Source organism: Prionailurus viverrinus, chromosome B3, assembly GCF_022837055.1.
Source record: "Prionailurus viverrinus isolate Anna chromosome B3, UM_Priviv_1.0, whole genome shotgun sequence".
Lineage (NCBI taxonomy): Eukaryota > Metazoa > Chordata > Mammalia > Carnivora > Felidae > Prionailurus > Prionailurus viverrinus.
The window spans coordinates 105438368-105451203 of record NC_062566.1 but is presented as its reverse complement, the minus strand read 5'-3'; positions in this window follow the sequence as shown (position 1 = coordinate 105451203).

The window sequence follows — 12836 nt, the reverse complement described above, 5'->3', positions numbered from 1 at the left end:
AGCTGGCGTGGCCTACACAACACAGCTGGCAGCTTTGAGCTTCACGGACCCAGGTGCACGGGCAGCCTGAGCAGCTATACCCCCTGGATTCAAGGACTGTTTAATTCTGACCACCTGTGGAGGAGGTTATCCGTCTCCCTTAGGCCCAACTCCGGCCTAGGGCCCAGAGGCAGCATACTGATGCTAAAAATGCAAAACAACATTTGTGTTTTCGCTGACATAATTTCTCTGGTTCACACACTTGCAAATTAATTTATCTTTGCCTTGAATCTCAGAACATAATTTGTATATACCACAATCCTCCTCCAATCTGGATTTATAATACGCCAATAGTTTAAGGGCAGTGGGAGTAATTAGGAAATGGGTCTAGAAAGTCTTTAAATTCCCATCTCTTATTTAACAATTGGTCTTCAACTAGATTTAGGATCAAAGGGCCAGATATTAATAAAACCAAGGCTTTGTCCTCAAGCCCCCAAAGAAAATCCAATTGCAAGCTTCCTTAGAGAAAATACTCCCTCCTTCTTTTAACTGAGCACTTATCTCAGGTTAAAAAGTGCTCAGATTAAGAAGAGGAGGGCAATAGTAGCTCAAATTGAAACGTGTTTGGTTCTGGGTGATTCTTTTCCCGAGCAAAATTCTTGAAGCTCCTCCTTACTGAAGAGGCCCCTTTGTGATACAAACAAAAACAAAAATGAAACAACACTCAGGAGAAAATGTGAACTGGATCCATCATTTAGGTTTAAAAATGTACAGAACTAAACTCTGGTTTTAGACTCATGGGATGCTCTCCCAAAGCTATGGCCAAAATGATTAATCACAAATATTCTTTCCCATTTAGCATATTTTAAATTTAAGTTGTAATTTTTTAAATTTGGAAATTTTGCATGTTTATAGGGGTAAAACTGCATTGCTAGCTTGGGGGAAAGTCCGTGATCATCTAGGCCTTGTGCTAAAATCTTACAGCAGCTGATTCTCTGTGACTTTTTTTTTTTTTTTTTAAACTCTGGTATTGTGCAAGTGTCTTTAATTCCGACATTTTGAGGGTTGAAATGAACTCTGTTCCTTTTTTCACAACACGCCAGGAAAATCTGTGTTAATGCCAATAAAGCATGTTCTTTGTCTTTTGGATTCATGAAAACTTTCAAAAACGTCTTTTTAGTCTTTAATAGACTTGGAATAGCAATAGCAAGCACATTCAAAATGAATTTAGAATGTCACGTTTAGTAAGAGACACAAATGACTGGATATGGTAAGTCCCAAGGTAGCTCCATCTGGACTCACATCCTTGGCATATCCCAGCGGGGAGCCAGGAGCCCCCCTTGAAAGAGGAATTGGAAAAGTCCTCATGAAAACAGAAATGTGACTGTTGGGGTTGACGGTCAAGGACTGGGATGCTGAGGTGAACACCTGGGAACAAAGAACAGGAGCAAAGTCCACCCCAGTCCTTAGTGCAGATCTGTTTTTAGGCAAAACACTCTAACACAAAAAGTAGTGGGGAGCCTGGGATCTCGGACAGTGGGTGGCGATTGGGAGTAACCCTGGGTGACACCTCACGAGTGTTTTCAACCCATCCCTAAGAACTTCCCTCAGAATTTTCTGACAGAAACGGCGGCTTCTTAAAGAAACTTAGGGAAAAAGGGCAGAAGCAGTAAGGGTTTGCCACAATTTGAGAAGTGACTACAGCATGAGTAAGGGGCCAGGCAGGAAACGAGTGATACACTGTAGCCAGACAATGAGGACAAGTGAATGGAGTCGCTATTTATAAATGTGTTGGCAGAGTTAAGGAAACCAACAAGGGGTGATAAAACACTCTGAATGCTTGTTTAGAAGCAATGAACATCCCTAGGCTGAAGGAGAAGAAGAGGAAGTGACCATCAGACCCCAGAGAGAGCTGTGACCTTCCTTTCTTAGGACCCAGCTGGTCCGGAATCAAGGCCTGGTAGGGAGGGAGGTGGGGGAGAAGATACCCAGTCTCACTCTGCTCTGTGCCCTGATCTTCTGCTGAAGCGCATGGGAAGGAGGAGAGCACGGGAGCTCATTGATTCCATCTATAAATATTCACCCTGGGTAGTAGGTTAAGTAAGAGTGGAGAGTGGGTCTGAGGGGGCTGATGGGTGAAGTCCAGCATAGCTATCTTCTGGGGTGCTTAGCCAAGATGCCACAGGCAGTATTGTTGGCTTGAGAGTCATAAGGCATCTGTTGCATCACAGTTACTAAGACTCCTTGTGGTGAATTGGGACGGGATACATATGGAAAGGTATGTACTGGCTAATCAATATCTTTAACATTGGAGAGATGTGGGAACAATGGTAATTGTCAGGACTGTGGGATTAGTTAGTTGTTAAGTACAATTGAAGCACTCAGGGGATGGTGTAAAAGCCACATTTGAAGCCACCCTCTTCTCCTGGAGCCGAAGGACAGACTGTGCTGAACAGCAGGCCTCAGACCTAAGTGGGAGAGCAGCTGAATTATTAAAAAGGCTTGGGGCATGTGGGCGGCTTAGTTGGTTGAGCATCTGACTCTTGATTTCAGCTCAGTCATGATTCCAGGGGCGTGGAATGGAGCCCCACGTGAGGCTCTGTGCTGAGGGTGGAGATTCTCTCTCTGTCTCTCCCTCTGCCCTTCCCTTCTGCTTCCTTTCTCGATCTCTAAAAATGAATACATAAAGAAAATAAAAAAGAAAAGTCTGGATCCCCAGCCGTCTTCTATCCTTAAGTCAAGGTCCTCCTAGGGAAGGAGTGGGACAGGAAGACCTGGAATGGGGACAATTAGTAGATGAGCTTGAGGTTCCCTTACAGAAGGGGCCCACTCCTCCTTGCGAGAGATCAGCCTCCCCTTGCTGAGACCAGGCTGAGTCTCCATCCACAGAAGATGCTTTACATGATAATACCTGCCTTCCTCAAATACTGCCCATGACCTCTCATGGATAATTAAGGTCAAGTCTAAGGATGACTCCACTGGGGAAGGACTCTCTGTATGATGGGAGAACAAGATCTTCCATTGAAGCTTCCTGAGGACCTGATGAACGTAAACAGAGATGGGGTAGAACACAGTGAGGATGGACCTGGAGGGCGTCAAACTCTCTTATCTCAATGGATGAGGGGGAGGGTGGCAGAATATAAGACCGGACAAGAGCTTCTTAATGGGGACGTCGACCCATGAATCAGGATTTACCATCTTTACCAGGGCATGTGGATCTGGTCCCAATGCGCTATTGGGATGGCTCTTTAAAGTTTGGGGGAAATGGGGCTTATATTAATGGATAGAAGATGCCAGAACTGTCCTGGAAGGATATTTGAGGATAAAAGTCTCAAGGAAGTGGGCCTGCTAGAATGGATTTATTACATAAGACCCGAGAATTCACCAGTGGCTATGTTCATCTGGAGGTTCAACGGACTCCCTTCGCTAAAGTGCTAAGGAATGCACCTGTGAAGCTCCATGGTGGTTGTCCTTTGCAGACTGGGGTGGAAGGCAGGAGAAGCCGCCATGGAACCAGGCTTTCTGGTCTTGGCAGAGATGAGTGGGTCTGGAATAGCAGAGACCCAGCAATGACGTGTAGCTGTAAGGAGCAAGGTAAACGTAATTGCTGTAACAGGCAGCACAAGCACAACAGCAATCAGAAGACTCTCATCCACAGGCCATGTGGTGCTGGGTAGTATTCCACGATGTTCCTGGTCCTTGGTATTAAAAGACCTTCTACAATAAATATATATTAGAACCAAAAAAGCTATTAATGAAAAAGAGTGGCTCAGTCTGTTGAGCGTCCGACTTCAGCTCAGGTCATGATCTCATGGTTCAGGAGTTCGAGCCCCCATCGGGCTCTGTGCTGACAGCCCAGAGGCTGGAGCCTGCTTCAGATTCTGCGTCTCCCTCTCTCTCTCTGTCCCTCCCCACTCACACTCTGTGCCTCTTTCTCAAAAAATGAATAAACATTAAAAAAAATTAAAAAAATAAAAGAAAAAGAGTGAAATACCTCTCTCAATGCTAACCTTGAACCTTTTTCAAAGCTCTTTCTTCCCTCTTCCTTTCCCTCCCCTTCTCTCTTCCCCATCCCTCACTTCCACAAATATTTTTATTCCCACAAATACTCATTACCCCTAATTTTGTGCAAGGCACTGTTTGGGAAATAAAGATATAAATATTATTACCATTTATGGATTTTTTTCACTCTGAGCAGGATCCTTTCTGTTAATTCTTCGGAATTCTTGCGTCGCCTATGCTCCTAGTCACTGGAAGGGCCATGTTACCATTACCACCTTACACGTGATGAAAGCGAAGCTCAGAGAAGTCAAGTGACTTGCCCAGGATCCGACCGCTGATAGGCAGCATGTGCAGGTTTCACTGCACACTCTTAACACTAGAGCATGATGCCTTTTTGGAGTGCTCCTTCCTAGTCGTTACTGCTTGGGGAAGTCTTTGAAGTCATTGATGTCAGACTATCTCTTGCCATTGGTTAGCGTGTTGGCAGCCCCTCCTGGAGGTGGCTCAGTGCAAGCTTGGGTTGTTTTATGGAGATGGAAATTTTTTTCTAATTTCCCGTATAACCTTTAGGAAGATCATGCTTTGCGGTAGCCCAAATCAAAGCTTACGACAGGAGAGCGGAGGGAGAAAAGGGTTGGAGCCTCGAAGGGAAATTCAAAGACACTGCTGTGGAAGTGAAGGCTATGTGCTCTCAGCTGATTTCACAGGCACTGGGAGCACTGGGTGCAGAGTGATGATGGTTCAGTGCCTTTAGGCGAGCTCTAGATAAATGCTCAGAAACTCCTTACTCTTGGAAATATGTTTATTTTGCAATAACAAAAGGTGAGGAGAAGGGGGATTTCCTGAAATTTTTTGTTCTATGGGAACGCTTTGAATGAAAACTATATATTCTCACAGCTCATTCTACTTCTGGGTTTATTAGCTCCATTGATTGAACCAGTAGGTCATGCTTCTCTTCTTTCATTGATTGGGAAGTGAAAGGGCCACCGGAGAGTACCAACTTTTGCTGCAGTGACCCTATGAACACTTCAAGCTATTTAGGTTTTAAGTGTAATAAAAAGCATTGCTGAGATAATAAATGAAGTGTATATCTAATTGAAAACAATGCGGCATTAATTAATAATTGTTATTTCACAAAGTTTGCCAGAGGACTACTTGTATTCTGCATCCAGGAGATGCTTCCTATAAAATAATGTGCGCCTTATCCTTTTAGCTTTCTTCAAAACATTAAAGCAAATTATTAAGAAGCAGCTTTGAAACCATTCTTTTGCAAATTCTGCAAATTTTATTTTCTGTGCAAAATTTCTACTAGTGAAAGTTTACTGGAGTAGAAGAATTTTGGTCGTTATTTGCTAGATGAACCTTCTGGCGTTTCTTTTACAATGAGTTCCCTTTGTTTTAATGAATGGGATTGTTTGGAATTGTGTACAGGGAGATCCAGAAGGCTTAGTGCCTTGTTGTTGTGATCCCAGAGTATCTGAAAGGACGCTGAAGACCTCTGAAGAGGTGATGTCTAATAGCCCGAAAAAGAAACAGAGAAAGGACGAGAAAAGAAGGAGCAGGTGCAAAGCACTGTAACTGATAGTGTATGGCAGAGACTTGTCTCTAGTGTTAAGGAATTTAGAGGGATTATTCTCTCCTCTGTCTCCTCCATTCCTGGTCCTCATTATCAGAAGTAAAGTAAACATTTCCTAAGCTCTTTGGCTTTATAATTGACTCTAAGTTCCCCCAACTGTACAATTTCTTTAGTATACTGAATAATTGAGGTGTTTTTTTTTAAAGGCTTCCCAATATACAGGATCAGTTATATGCTTCAACCTTGATTGTGGACCATTGGGGCTTCTGGAAAGTCATTCAAACCCCAAATACAATCATTCCCCAACAAACAAACAAACAAACAAACATTCCCCAAAAGAGAAGAAATTTTGCTTTAGCAGAAATATCAGCATTACCGAGATGAGAATGGTAATATTCTTTTGGTGATGTGGAAGATATGTTTACCAGCAAGAAATAAATATAGCTATCCCTGAGTCATAAATAATATGCAACATGAAGTTACTTAAAAGAGCATTTATTCACTTAAAATAAACTTAAAATATACATACACAAAAAAGGTTATGATGAATTATTAATTGCCATTATCTTGAGGAAGCATACATGCAGAGCTATGCACTTAAAATAGAAATTTAATCCTGTGACTTTGCAGGTTCTTTCTACAGGAAATGTATGAGCTGATCACGAGTTCTTGGCCTCACGGTGTTGCTCATGCAGAGATTCCCAAGGCTCTACACTATAGTGAGGTACACCGTCTAAGGAAGATGATCCAAGCTTCCAGGGTGTTTTGAACCTCCATCTTCTTTTTTTAAAAAAAATTTTTATGGTTATTTATTTTTGAGAGAGAGATAGAGCACAAGCAGGGGAGGGGCAGACACACACACACACACACACACACACACACAGAATCCGAAGCAGGCTCCAGGCTCTGAGCTGTCAGCACAGAGCCCCATGAGGGACTCGAACTCACAAACCATGAGACCATGACCTGAGCCAAAGTTGGACACTCAACCGACTGAGTCACCCAGGTGCCCATGTTTTGAACCTCCATCTTCTGTCTCCCGCTTGAAATTTGCGTGTCAAAATTAAAACATTGGTGAGGCGGGGAGCCAATTTTACTGAGTGGAATTAAGACATCAGCATTTACAAATATGTTGGAAATGCTTCGAAGAGGAAGATTTTGTTCAGCTTTTAGCTCCTGCTTGAGCAAGCTCGGGAAGCTAGTGCTGAAACATTTCCCTATTGAAACATAAACATCAGTTAATGAGAATAAAGTCCAGTTGAAATGGGCTGCAAATTTCAGCATTAACAAAACCTGAGCCAACTTCAGGACAGAGCCCAAAGGAACTAACGTGCCATCGATCTGCTCATGCCAATCTCTACGGCATAAACCGTAGACAAGTGGAGGAGTAGAAGCAGGCAGCCTCTGAGCAGGGGACTCTCTTCTTCAGCACTTGATCATTTCAATGTGCTTAATTTAGTAGAAATGTTTTTATTCCAACAGGGGGAGGCTTTCAGATATCTCAGACTGGTATTTTCCATTAGCTTTGCCGTGAAGGGGCTGGAAATCAAACATTCAAAAATGATGAGTAAATGGATTCTTGACGAGAGATTGGTTGTTGATGCCAGTTTTCTTCATCTATTAGTTTTTTATGAAGAAGAGAAAATAGGCTTTACTTTGTGGCCTGGTGAAGGAAGTGAAGTGTGGGTGTGCAGGGCTGTGGCGGTCCCTGGTGTAAGAAGCACTTTTTGGCAGCTTATACCAGTGGTTATGAGCAAGAAATCAGGAATACATTTACAATAATGAAAACAATCTTTGGTAGTATTCTGTTTTGGGATTTGACTAGACGCCTCCAAGAATGCTAACCACTTTGGTAGCCAAACTACTCCCATGTGTAAAAGCTGTCCTAGTTAAAATATATTTTCAGGGTTGGGGCGCCTGGGTGGCTCAGTCAGTTAAGTGTCCAACTTTGGCTCAGGTCGTGATCTCGTGGTTTGTGGGTTCAAGTTCCGCCTCGGGCTGTGCTGACAGCTTGGAGCTTGCTTCGGATTCTGTCTCCGTCTCTCTCTCTCTGTCCCTCCCCCACTTGTGCACACGCTCTCTCTCTCTCTCTCTCTCACTCTCTCAAAAATAAATAAATCGACCTAAAAAAAAGCATTTTCAGTTTAAAAGTATCTTGGGACACAAATGGGTTCCTGCAGCCTAGAGCGTGAAAAGGGACCCCTGATTTTGAGCACCAAAGTCAGAACTCTGTCAACAGTGGAAGCAGGAGGTGGTCCTTTGCAGAGGTGGCGGTCCCTGAGTGACTCTGTTTGCACAATGGCATCAAGTCCTTATTCTGGGATGGAATTGCTGATGCCCTAGTCAGAAAATTAATAAGCCATTTGCAGCTTTAATTTGCCTTCAGGACCTCTTCAGCAACAATGGGATTTGAATATGATACATTTCAGTGTGTGTGTGTGTGCATGTACACGCAATTTTTAAAAATGTTTTTTACTTTGTGAGAGAGAACACGTGTGTGAGTGGGGGAGGGGCAGAGAGAGAGGGCAGAGAGAGAATGCCAAGCAGGCTCCGTGCTGAAGCACGCAATCCCGTGCCGGGCTCCAGCTCATGAACCATGAGATCATGACCTGAACCAAAATCCAGTGGAATGCTTAACCGACTGAGCCACCCAGGTGCCCCCTGTGTGTACAATTTTTAAAGAGCTCTTATACACAGGGGTTGTGTGGGGGGAAAAAAAGAATGGCCCACGGTGATGTTCAGTAAAAATACATTGAATAAATGAATACAAGTCTGTCTGTGCTTAGGACAATGAGGATATAAATCTGTGGAATGCCCTGTTTATTTATTTATTTATTTATTTTTTCAACGTTTTTATTTATTTTTGGGACAGAGAGAGACAGAGCACGAACGGGGGAGGGTCAGAGAGAGAGGGAGACACAGAATCGGAAACAGGCTCCAGGCTCTGAGCCATCAGCCCAGAGCCCGACGCGGGGCTCGAACTCCCGGACCTCGAGATTGTGACCTGGCTGAAGTCGGACGCTTAACCGACTGCGCCACCCAGGCGCCCCTGGAATGCCCTGTTTAGAGGACACGTCTGTCGTCCATCCTTATTGTGGTATCTACCATGCTCCCATCTTAAGCAATGCAGACAGAAGCTTCACCAAGAGTTTATGCTTCAGAAATTTGTTTTAGCTTCATTTTTATAACTTCCTGTGATATGAGTTTTTCTCATTTCTTCCTGGAAAACAGTTTTGGAGGGCATTTTTTTCTCTCTCTTATAAACACCAAAAAAAAAACCCCTTTAAGAACAGAAGCACTTCAGATCTTTCAAACCAGATGCTCTGAATTTCTGCTTTGAATTTCAAAATATGCTTATTCCTTTAGTGCAGCTGGGCAGCACATGACGAGAAAAAGAAAGGACTTCGGGAAAGCCTTTTTTATTCATCCAATAAACATGAACAACTCAAATATTAGCTTAAGGAATAGCCAAAGGGTAGTATCACAGAGACAAGCAAAGCTGATGGTTTCTTCATCAGGTAGCTACATGCATGGATGTAAAAACAGAGGGTAAACTTGGTCATCTCATAGATCAGTACCTCTCAAATTTTAATGTGCACAGAGATTGCCTGTGGGTCTTATTAAAATGCAGATTTGGGGGCACCCGCGTGGTTCAGTTGGTTGAGCGGTCGACTTTGGCTCAGGTCATGATCTCACAGTTCATGAGTTCGAGCCCCACATGGGGCTCGCTACTGTCAGAGCAGAGCCTGCTTTGGATCCTCTGTCCCCCTCTCTCTGCCCCTCCCCTGCTTGTGCTCTCTCTCTCAAAAATAAATAAAACGTGAAAAAAAATGCAGATTCGGATTCATTAGATCTGGAGTGGGCCCAAGTTTCTGTAGCACTAACTAACTAGCTCCACAGGAATGCTGCCGGTTGGATCCTGGGACACACCTTTCAGTAGCAAAGGGCTAGACAAGTTCATTCTAACCGAGGCCTTTCTCAAGTGGCTGATGAAGACACCCTCAGATCACTCAGAAATGAGAGTAAGGGAAAAAAGACTATTTAATGACGTAAAAGTCAGAACATGGCATAAAACAAAGTGCAAGGTTAAAGAGTACATGAAGTAATATTCCATTAATTACAAAAGCGTACATAGAACAGCCATTCTATAAGAAGCAGGTTGTAAGAAAGCCAAAGTTATTTCCCTTGTCTATCATTTCCCCTGTAGCGATCACATGGGGAGGCACATGGACTCTTTTCAGTTGGGATAAAATTCTGCTGAGATGGACTGAGCCAGTAATTACTGTTTACTCAGAGCAAAAAACAATTTAAGCCAGGCAATGAGAAGAATGCAGAATTCATTAACCTTCTTGCCCATGGCTCCTCTAGGAGAACAAAATCCGATTGCTTTCAAAAACTTGATTCAAAACATGGCAGGTGGCGGTAATTTTAGGTGTGTGTTTGTAAAGCTGCCCCAAACATACCATCATGCCATGAAAGTATTACTGTTTTCTCCTGCAAAGAATTAACATAAAGTCTGAAGAAGACTGGTGTGTGCGGGGTTATTGGGAAGCTCAGGGAGCTAATGTGGCTTGGGGGTGAGACTCAGCTGTGGGCCTTGGGGACCATCTCCTCATATTGCCCCAGACCTCCTGTCCCCTAAAACACTGATCAGACCGTGTTCACCGAAGATAACTGCATATACCGAGAGGCTTGGAGAACATGGCTGAAAATACAACAAAATCACTCTGCCTATAGCAGCATGAAGCTCAAGGACACAACGAAATTACCGGGGTAGAACATGTTTAAAGCACAAATGCACAAAACAACTTCAGATTTTGACATAATATTCCCTGGGGAGAAAAAAAAAAAAAAGATTGTGACCAAAATTAATCATGTAGCTTTTATTTTAATCTCCTATCATGGAAGTTAAAAGCCAAGAACTAGGGGTGCCTGGGTGGCTTAGTTGGCTAAGCATCTGACTTCAGCTCAGGTCATGGTCTTGAGGTTTGTGCGTTCGAGCCCCCGCATCAGGCTCTTTGCCGTCAGAATGGAACCCCCTTCGGATCCTCTGTCCTCCTCTCCTCTGCCCCTCCCTCGCTTGTGCTATTTCTCTCTCTCTCTCTCTCTCTCTCTCTCAAAAATAACTAAACATTTAAGAAAACAAAGCCAAGAACTGTTGCTGAACTTGCATCCCCGAATTCACAGATGAGCCAAACCCTCCTTGACCAATTCCTCCCCTAACCCACATGGATCTGCAGTGAACACCACCCAGCCTCTGATGCCTGAAGTGCCTCTGTCTAGAGCTCGGCACTTCATCTCATTTCTCGGCTTTGTTGACCACGGAGGCACCATGAATTGTTGCTTATCTCATGTGTTTGTGTTCCGTTATTGTCATTTTGCATGTCAAATGCCATTGTTCCATTCGGAGATATTCCACTGAAGATGAATAAATGGCATTCCTACCAGTAACTGTCTTTCCAGATATCATTAAGTCACCCTTTTCAGGTTTTACGTCATGTTAGTGCTTCAGAAACTTTCAAGATAATTTCTTCACTCGTATTCCTCGGTAAGTTTCCCTTGACTGTCTGCTTGTGGATGGGCAACCGTGATGACCTGCCTGCATTCCTACTGAGGACCCAAAGAGCATTGGCCAGAATTTCATCATTTTTCATGAATGGTGAGGTGGAATTATCTAGAATTATCATATGATTAACCCTGTTGGCTGACTCTGGAACGCTCTTCACACGAATAGGCCTCCTTTCTTCCCTAGGCCTCTGGAGGCCCCGGGCAGAACTTTTTCACTCTCTGGGAGAATTGTCAGGTTGTGTGTCTTTGCCTTGTGTTTACTTTTAGTTTTCTCTCCATTCTCTAAATGTTTCCTTTTTAAAAGGACCTAACTTCCTTTGTAAGAAACTCGGTTTCCCCATCTTCTTTTTCCTTTTCTGTTTCTAACAGTTGTGGAAATGAAAATATTTTGTTGAGTTTCCTTATGTGTACTTGGGCAGCCTATTCAATGACTCTTAAGAGAATATCTGGTGACCTGTGGCCCTCACCTTTGAGAGAGAATGCACATTTTGCATTCTGGCATCTGATCATAGGGGCTGAAGACATAAGTGGCTAGGTAATCATCTCCAGCATGGTGTCCATTTAGACATTCCTTTAAAGCAAAACCTCAATTTCTAATTTTCCATCACTTTGGTCTCCAGGATGAGTTTGCCTTTGTGAATGCAATACTGCATCTTTATAATGCTCATTTATTTTGAGGAGGGGAGGTGAGAGAACTCTTCGGAGAGAGAGAGAGGGAAGAGAGAGAACTGACTGAGCCACCCAGGTGCCCCAATACTGCATCTTTAAAGGTTTACCTCAAGTCCAATATTGTTTTTCTGAAGACTCTCTACTTTGCGAGGTTATTGCTCACAAGAATCTATACTCTAAATAATAACATTTTTGTTGGCCTCAAGTTTTGGGCTTAACTTTCTTTAATTTCTCCTAAAATTGTGAGCATGGTTGTGATTACTTCTTTACTACCATTTAAATATTATTTCCTTGGGGCGCCTGGGTGGCTCAGTCAGTTAAGCGGCCGACTTCGGCTCAGGTCATGATCTTGCGGGCCGTGAGTTCGAGCCCCGCGTCGGGCTCTGTGCTGACAGCTCGGAGCCTGGAGCCTGCTTCTGATTCTGTGTCTCCTTCTCTCTGACCCTCCCCCGTTCATGCTCTGTCTCTCTCTGTCTCAAAAATAAATAAAAACATTAAAAAATATATTATTTCCTTATTGATGGTTCTATGGCAATTGTGTATGGTTATATCCACTTTATCTGGCATTTCTCTTACAGACCAGAGATCTTCCAAGTGGTTCTTTGCACATCATGATCAGACATATTGTTATTGGAGTCTCAGGACCAAAATTTCCTTCCTGTCATATGTATATGAGTTATTTTTTGGATTTCCCAGTTTAGAGTTTCCTGGTTTAGGGTTGCTGTAGTTATTGCATTCAGTAATTCTTCTTTGAGTATAACTTTTCTTGGCAGAAATCAGCCCAGATTACTTACCGTGACATGCCTTTGACTTGCGTGTATCCTGTGTGTTTCCAAAATAGCCCAAGGAGTCCATTAATTCTACCAAGTAACCAACCATCTGATTGAAAAAAATATCAACCAAACTAGCTACTTGGTTAAGCCATTAGATTGAGATTACATTGTTGTATACTGTGCAGTTAAATTGGGATACAGTATATTGTATACTGTGGATTCCAAGCATACTGTAGATCAAATTCTTGTCTCTAGGTTATTACTAGTGT